The following is a 9,067-nucleotide window of genomic DNA, read 5'->3' as shown; positions in this document are numbered from 1 at the left end:
CGAGTTGAAATTTAAATCGTAGATTCAACGTATTGAACGTTAAAATCGTCATTTGAACGTAATGGACGTCAACAACGTATGTTAAACGTACCCGACGTATTATAAATGTGAAGAGAACCAATAATGGGTGAAAATAGTAATGTTAAAACTACTCAATCAAATACACATTTTTAATTTTCTTAGCAGGAAGTCAAAAATTAAAATTTTTATTTTTTTTTGTAAAAATCCAGTGGTACAAAATTTTATAAAATTGTATAAAAGTTATCATTTTATGTACAGATTTATGCGACCATTTTTGGTATAAAATCGTATGAATGATATTTCATAATTTTAGAAATTATTCCGAGGGTCAAAAATTTCGATAAAGCATTTCTGTCAATTTAAGCTAAAAATATAAAATCTCCCTAACAGAACTGGAAAAAAATTAGGACGACGGTTGACCCTAAAGGCCATCCCTGCAACTTCCCGCTTATTACGTTTTTGAGCTCTTCGAGTTCAAAAATACGATTTTATGTCATTTTGAGCTCTTCAAGCTCAAAACTCTGAGGGCAGTTTAATAAAACACAATTTTTGAATTTTCAAACCACAATAACTTTTGAATGAATCAACCGATTTTCACGCAATTGGCGACAATCGATGCAGTTTTTTATGTCCTTTAAAAGAATCGACAACAAAAATTTTTTAGATGAAAAATTTCGGAGTAATTCCCAAAAACACTTTTTTCGGTTTTCTTTCTTATACGATATCTCTCAAACGAATGAAACGATTTTGACCGGATTATCGGCGATCGACGTGATTTTTTTAAGGTTAAGAGCTGATTAGTTTTTGGTGTTGATCGATTAAGCTGTTTAAAAGTTATTCCAAAAAAACCACTGTAAAAAAATTTTTTTCACTGTTTTTTTTAAGATTGCTTCCTGTGATCTCAAAACGTTGAGATCTGATGAGAGTTCGATTTTTGCAAAACGGGGTAAAACCAATAACTTCCCAATTTTCTTAGCGGGAAATTAAAAATTTTTTTTGTCTATTTAGGTTTTGAGGATATGTAGTTATTTAAGTAGTTTTAATATTACTTATTTTTACCCATTATTAGTTCTCTTCAAATTTACAATACGTTGGATCCGTTCAACATATCCGTTTTTAACATCCATTACGTTCAAATGACAATTTTAACGTTCAATACGTTGAATCTCTACAATTTAAATTTCGACTCGGGTACATATAAGTTTTTGGTACGTAAATAGATCAATAGTTTACAAACTATTGATTTGACTAGTAGATGGAAATGCCTAGTAATAAATAATCATCAACCAACATTAAGAATTCTTCAAAATAGTCACATAATACTATTGAATTTTCATTGAAATAACGAAGATTCACATGTATCACAAAGCAATATAAATTTCAACGAAACTAATACATGACTAGAGCGTAAATTTTGTAATCTCCCTATCGTACATCACTTATACATTAATATTTGAAAATAGTATTACGGATAACTGTACGTAATTTATGTAATTTTTTCGAAAATGCTTCTGAATTATTAATCAACTATTACCTGACTGAAAAACACTTAATGTATAACAGCTTGCTCTATTAAATATTAAAATCTAAATTGCACAATAATAAGTTTTTAGATTTTACATTGTAAGTTCGGACTTTGTGACGACTAGTCCATTGTTTGTCTAAACAAAACAATGTCTGCGGATATATAGCAAAAATAACAAATGAAAATATGGGAGTCGAACTACCTCAGAGTTTTCAAGTACTCACTTATGCTGGCATTTGGAGACCTCTTAAATGGAAAGGGTTAAAAGCACGAGTTTACGATTTATACACCAGTATAGTAATATTTTTTCATTTATCATTTTTGATATCTGGACTACTGGATATAGAGTTTGAAAATTTTGAATTTGCTGCTATGGTTGATCACGTCTCACTGGTAGTGGGATATGTTCAAAACATTCCAAAAATAACTAGCATTCTAAATTATCGTCAAAATATTATTGAAGTTATTGACAAACTGTAGATTCATCCACTTCGATTGAAAAATGCTGACGAGGAACTGATTCATGCGAAATATGATCGACTTGACAGGTAATTAATATTATTTTATTATTTCTTATAACAAATTATAGTAGTCAATAAAAATATTAAATTAACTTAATTCAAGAGAATTTAACTTGAATCAAAAAATTTATTTTGAAAAATCTGGTTGCCTTTGTTTCAAAAATTCCTTACCTTGTATTCAGAGACTAATATCTTCGATCGATAATTATTGTCTCTTGATTCAAGTGTATATCATCTTTGGTCGTACAATATCATAATAATTTTGTTTTCTTCTGAGCTTTACGTTTTTCGTTCAAAAACTAGTTTCTATGAAAAGAAAAAAAATTCTTGGAATATAAGTGAATCTTGTACGTTTAACAACACTTAAAATTTTAACCCGGGATCCAAGGATTTTAATTTATATGAGTTTGCAAAATAACTCCTTGAATTAAGATAACCAAATATTTTGTTGATTTCTATCATTCGAAAGAATAGATCATTTTTAGATAGTTCTATTATATGTTTACTTCTCTACGTTAGTGTTTTTAGCAGCAGTTGAAAATATGATTTCCCCTCTCTGGCGGATCTGAAATACTGTAGAGTTACGATATTGTACGGTAAAAATACGGTTGATATACCGTGTGATCACCGAAGATTACAGTAGCATTCTACTTGCACAGTAGAAACCGCAACGTACAGTAAATAACGACGAAAATGCGGTATAGAACGGTAAAAATACGGTAGCATACGGTGAAAATACGGTAGAATATATACTTCTAAATTTTCCGCATTACCGTATTCCAATGATAACCTATCGTCAAATTTACCCTATTTTGACGATAAGTTATCGTACAATAACGGTAAATTACTGTACAATTACAGTACTTTGTCGTACAATCTCCGTAATTTACGATGTCATACTACATTACGGTAAATCACTGTACGTAGCGTACTCTGTACCGTACCCTACCATAAATTTATCGTATATTACCGTACTCTACCGCACTTTGAATCCGTCAGGGCTGATGAAGCAGCATGATTTGTAATTAAAAGTAATTAAGAAATTAATCATTCTTTAAAATTTGAAATCATGTAAATCATTTTAGAAATTTCACAATTAATCATTGTGAATGATTTTTAAAGATGGAAAATCGACAGATAAGAAATGATTAAAAATATTTGAGGGGCTGATTTTCAAAAGGGTATCTTTTCATATTTTAAAAAAGCCGTTTTTTGAAGTTTTAAATATCAACTACTTCGAGAATTATAAAGATTCCTAAATGAAAATCAAATTATAGCTTCATAACTGATAGCACTTTATAGCAAAATTAAAAAAGTTCGATAAAAATATTTATAATTGAAGATAACTAGTTTTTTGTCTCGATTAATCAAAAATGAAAAGATACCCTTTTGAAAATTAGCTCCTCATTTTATAATTTCAAATCCTTTCGTTTTATCAGAGATCGTTAATCGCGTAAAATACTTTTCAAAATTTTCAGTAGTAAACATAATTAAAACAGTTGTCTGAAAATGATAAACCACTCTAGCAAAAATTTTTAATTAAATAAGCTGTATAATTGTATTCTGCAGAATGATCACTTTTTGGTTTCCAAAATTAGGGATGACTTCAATAGCGTGGTATACAATGAGACATTTTGTTGTGATAAACACAGCGTATGGATTACCTTACAGAGGATACTTTCCATACAATTATACAATGAACCCCGTAATTTACTGGTGCACAGCTGTCGAACAAATGTACTCCGTCATAATTCTTGCTGTTGTTAATGCAGGCTTTAATGTATTTTTGCCGACAATGATGTTCCAAGTTTGTGGTAAGCTTACTGTGCTTCAACATCGTTTCAAATTATTTATCGAAAAATTGGAAATTATTGCATCTACGGACGAAAAAATTTTAAGTGAAGATAACTTAAATAATATAAGATAAATTAAAGAAAATTGAACAGCAATTGTTATGTGATTGGTTCGAGAATCATATAGCTATTTTGAAGTAATGTATTTAATTTTGTATATGAACAAATTATTGTTAACTGACTGGAAAAATACAAAATATTTTTTTATTAAATTTTTATTGTTACTGAATATTTTTTTTTAAAGAATTATATTTTTTTTCAGTTTATTCAAATTCACAAATATACTATTTTCAAAGGCGGTATTCATTCATTACGTTACAAATACAGTTGTATTATGTACTGTCGCATATATGTTATCTCAAACTCAAATCAATGATCTGAATTTCGTTACTAATGTGTTTTTTTTATTGTCATGTGCTCGCAACAATTTTTACAATGTATCACCGCTCAGCAGGTAACAATAGAGGTAAAGAACATTTTTGTATTTTTATAATTAATACACAAAAAAATTAGGAAAACGGTTGACCCTGAAAGCCATCCTTGCAACTTCCCGCTATTTTCGTAATTAAGCGCTCAAAATTGTCCTTCTTACATTTTTGAACTCGAAGAGCTCAAAAGAAAATTTTCATGTAGTTTTGAGCTCTCCGAGCTCAAAAGTCTGATAGAAGTTTAATAAAACACTATTTTTTGAATTTTCAAACCGCAATAACTTTTGAATGAACGAAACAATTTTCACGCAGTTGGCGGCATTCGACGAAGCTTTTCAAATTCTATGATACATTTTTAAACACAAATTGATAAGACCAGAAGTTTTGGTGTCATTCGAAAAAACACTTTTTTCCGATTTCTTTCGTCAACGATAACTCACGAACGAATCAACCGATTTTGACCGGCTTGGTGTCGATCGACGTGGTTTTTTAATGTTAAGAGCTGATTAGTTTTTGGAATCGATCGGTCAAGCCGTTTAAAAGTTATTCCAAAAAAACCACATTTGAAAAAATTTTTTTTGTAGTTTTTTTGAGATTTCTCATAATCTACTGGTCCGAATCGGTCCAAAGTATATTCAAAACTTAAGTTCAGTCAAGCCCTTTTGAATGGCACTAACTGCGATCAAATCGGTGAAGCATACAGACACCATCGTGGGAATAGTCAGGGAAACTTCCTAGGACCTCGATACGTCGAGATCCGATGAAAATTCGATTTTCGAAAAACGGGGTGAAAACAATAATTTCCCGATTTTTGAAAATCTTCGATTTTCTTAGCGGGAAGTCAAAAATTTTGGGAATCAAGATTATTTCTTCGGAATCACGATATTTCATCTCGTTTAATTATAAGAAATAAATAGAGCAACTATAATCAAAGTTAATTAATAAAGAAATGTAATTAATAATTGATAATCACTTTAATAATAATCATTTTAATTGCAGTTTGAAAACCTCCGTAATGAAATTTACAATAGTAATTGGCATTCTTCAAGAACAACTATAATGAAATCAATGTTAATAATAATGTGCAAAACATCTCGACCTGTCGTTTTCATCGCGGGACACTTCGTTGATCTATCATTGGATTCATTTAAAAGTATAAATATACAACCACAAGCAATGCTATATTTTTGTTTCCAAAAAATAATTAATAAATGTATTTTTTCATGTAGATTATGAAATTATCTTATACGATTTTTAACGTACTCGAATAATCTAAAATATTTTAAAAGTACTAAAAATCTAAACTCTTCTAAGCTAAGAAACCTTCCAGGACATTTTATAAGTATCTGGGTTTCATTAAATGAATCGAATGTTTAAAAACTAACAAAATGAGTACATTACAACACTATATGCTATAGAACAAATATATTTTGTAATATCTAAATGAATAATTCGTTTCTTTAAATTCTTTTTAACTACAAATATTTATTAATAAAATCAATAATTATTTCTTCACCTTATAAAATCCAGTATAATTAATTTTAATGTTCTAGTAACTGGAGCAAAGTCCTATAGAATAGTCCTTTTAAGTTCAACAGTATTTTATCTTACAATAATAATAATACTAAATGTTAAAAATCCATAAGTTTTAATTATATTAATTGGATAATGATGATGATGGTACGTTGAGGTATATTATGAGTCACATCTAGTTAATCTTACATCTAGGTCGCGGTTAATCAGAACACATATGTTACAATAAATCAAATCCTTCGGTTCGCGGTAAATGGCTATCATTACAATTAAAAGTAAGTAGAACCATACCTATATTTTTATTTTTATTTTTATATTATATTACTACTATAAAGCGGATCAGTAATGTAAAGCATTTATCTTTACATACTCAATTTCAGATTTTATTTGATTACAATAATAATATATCATATTTTATTAGCATATAATACGTACAAAAGAGATACTCGTTGTATTATAAATACATGTATTATAATTAATAATAATAACTAATAATCATAACAATAATAATTCATCATTGATACAATGATTGAAAATAATAACTAAACACTTACACTATACATTTTATATACAATTATAATTATAATCATTATATATAATTAATACTGATCTGTAGATTCGTTGCATTATCAATTGTAAGTCATTCATATGGCTGTTTATTCTTTACAAGTTTCATATAAAATATATGTTTATTAGGAATTCAAATTGCACGCGCTTTAATCCTAACCAATAAGGAATCAGTAACCATTATTTCGAGATTTTTTATAGAAACTAGCTTTAGTTCAATCATCAATTTTATATTAAAGAAAATAGATATTTTTAATATAAAAATTTTAGATCGAAATTCTAAATATTAGTAAAGTTATAACGAATATTTGAAAGCGCTTCGTAGTTGCGCCCTGAACGTTATTAAAAATTGAAATTTGTATAAATAAAAATATATTTCATAATAACTGTTTTAAATCTTTAAAAGATAAATTTTAATTTAAGAAACTGCATTAATATAATTAAAAAAAAAAAAGAAAAAAAAAACAGGTAAATCGTAAATATTAATTCAATTTTTAAGTGTGTGTTCAATTTGTGTATTTATGGTGACTAATTATCGTAATTTATTGACAGTAGAATAATTTTTTAAAATAATATTTTTTACCTTATTTCAACTAGCAATGGACACGATTAATGTGATAGTGAGTACGTCCGATATTTTCTACAACTAAATTGTACTATTTTAGAAAGAAAAAAAAAAAAACAATGAAAACATTTCCACTGAGAGAAAAATATGGTTCTCTAAACTAAGAAAACCTACTTAGTAAGTATCACCACTGTTTAATTGAAGTTCTTATATCTAAAATTATTTATTATACTGTACCCCATAATCATAGTTACTCAAAATATTTTTAATTAAATATGGGCATTAGGGTGTGCCAAAATGTAACTTCCGTGAGAAACCTTTTAAAATTAAAATCTTGAGTTCCGCTTTTAACAGGGGCTGCGTTTGGGCGTTTTCTGAAATATTTTAGGATGAGACGATAAATTTGATTTTCATAGAATTTTTTAACAGGAGCGGAAAATTCAAAATTTGGCGGAAAGTGCCAAATTGAATCTCCTGTTAAAAGGAGATGCCTAAACACACCTGCTGTTAAACGATGAATTCAAAATTCCAATTTTAAAAGGTTCTTCACGAAAATTACATTTTGGCACACCCTAATGGGCATAATAGTCAGCTTGGTTCACTTGAACTTAGTATGTCTATCTCGATTATCCTTCGAGAGTTAATGATGACAAATTTCGTGAAAAGATAGAAGAAAGGGTAAAGGGAAAGGAAGGACCACTCAGTGGGAATTTTTTGGTGACCCAAAAAATAATTCGGAGAGCCTGGATCGGGACTCGAACCAGAATCTTTTGTTTGCACCTCATGGGCTCTTCCAGTGAAGCTATTAGTGACATTGTCTAAAACCACCTTTCAGTCACCTAATAATTTGTTAATTAACACGATAACATAAAAATATTAATTAAAATATCGTTTATACAACTATTTACCAAAAGTTACTTTAACTAATGCATAATTTGAGTAACTACACAAAAAAAGTTCAGAAAACTATATTTTTATACTTATAATTCAGCTAACTATTCACTTTTCTATCAGTGTAATGTCTGTAAGATCGCTTGACTTTACCAAGTTGAGAGTAGAACACTACCTTAAATGCTTTGCGTTATCAGGTGCGCAAAAGCGTTTCTTCAAGCCATTTCATCCCCAGTTAATTTCACAAACCATTCAATCTAAACTATATCGAACCAAAATCAATCTTTCTGGCACAAAACGTAAATTTGATTAATCACACAATTTGTAAAAAAATTTTACTGTATAATAATATAAAAATTCATTTAAAAAACAACCTAGCTAAAAGTCTTGTTATTATCATTTCAAAATAATTATCAGCAACAACTACCTAGAGAGGAATCGGCATGCATAATTATGTGTCAATATTGACTTATGATTATCTAATGATTCTTTGCTGTCCTGAAAACTGATATCTACACGGCGAAAAAAACATAGGGATTTTTCCTATTTTTGCATAGAAAAAATTCCTATGTTGACATAGGAATTTTTCCAATGTAAACATAAGAATTTTTCCAATGGTAACATGGGAATTTTTTTTCATGGGAAATTAAATTAAATTTATTAATTTAATAACTACAATTTTCTCATTCGAACAATTTCAGATAATTTAAAAGTAAAAGAGTGATATACAGTAGGTTTGTGACAAAAAAAATTCGAGGAGATTTTTTCAAATTTTGCTTTACATTTCGAAACAATTAAAAATTCAGCAGATTATGGACGGTGTGGCTTAAATTACCATAACTTTTTCAAAAATTGACTTATCGGGACGTTTTTTTTTTTTTTAATTTTTTTTATTAAATGTTCTTTTTGGGAAAAAATAGAAAAAAATTAATCGAACCTATCTTCATCGTTATTTTTTAGATTTTCCGAAAAAACTCCGAATTTCTCGATTATAAACATTTTTTATTTCTTTTTTCTTTCTTTCATATGAAATTTTGACATTTTCTACAAATATCCTGAAAATTTCAGAATGATCGTTTTTCGATTTCTATTTTTTTTCAATTGAAAAAAAAAAATTTTTTTTTCATGTCATAAATGAATTTTTCCTTTGTCACATGGATATT

At 28.3% G+C, this 9,067-nt stretch overlaps 1 pseudogene; it reads left to right on the top strand.

Moving 5' to 3' along the window:
- Window positions 1–3: 3 nt before the first annotated feature.
- Window positions 4–8,964, top strand: LOC141526650 (odorant receptor 46a-like; annotated as a pseudogene).
- Window positions 8,965–9,067: the final 103 nt, after the last annotated feature.

The sequence above is a fragment of the Cotesia typhae genome, unplaced genomic scaffold (assembly GCF_013202065.1).
Source record: "Cotesia typhae breed Kobodo isofemale line unplaced genomic scaffold, CoteBio_Ctyphae contig_36, whole genome shotgun sequence".
NCBI lineage: Eukaryota > Metazoa > Arthropoda > Insecta > Hymenoptera > Braconidae > Cotesia > Cotesia typhae.
This window is presented reverse-complemented; position numbering and strand designations above follow the sequence as displayed.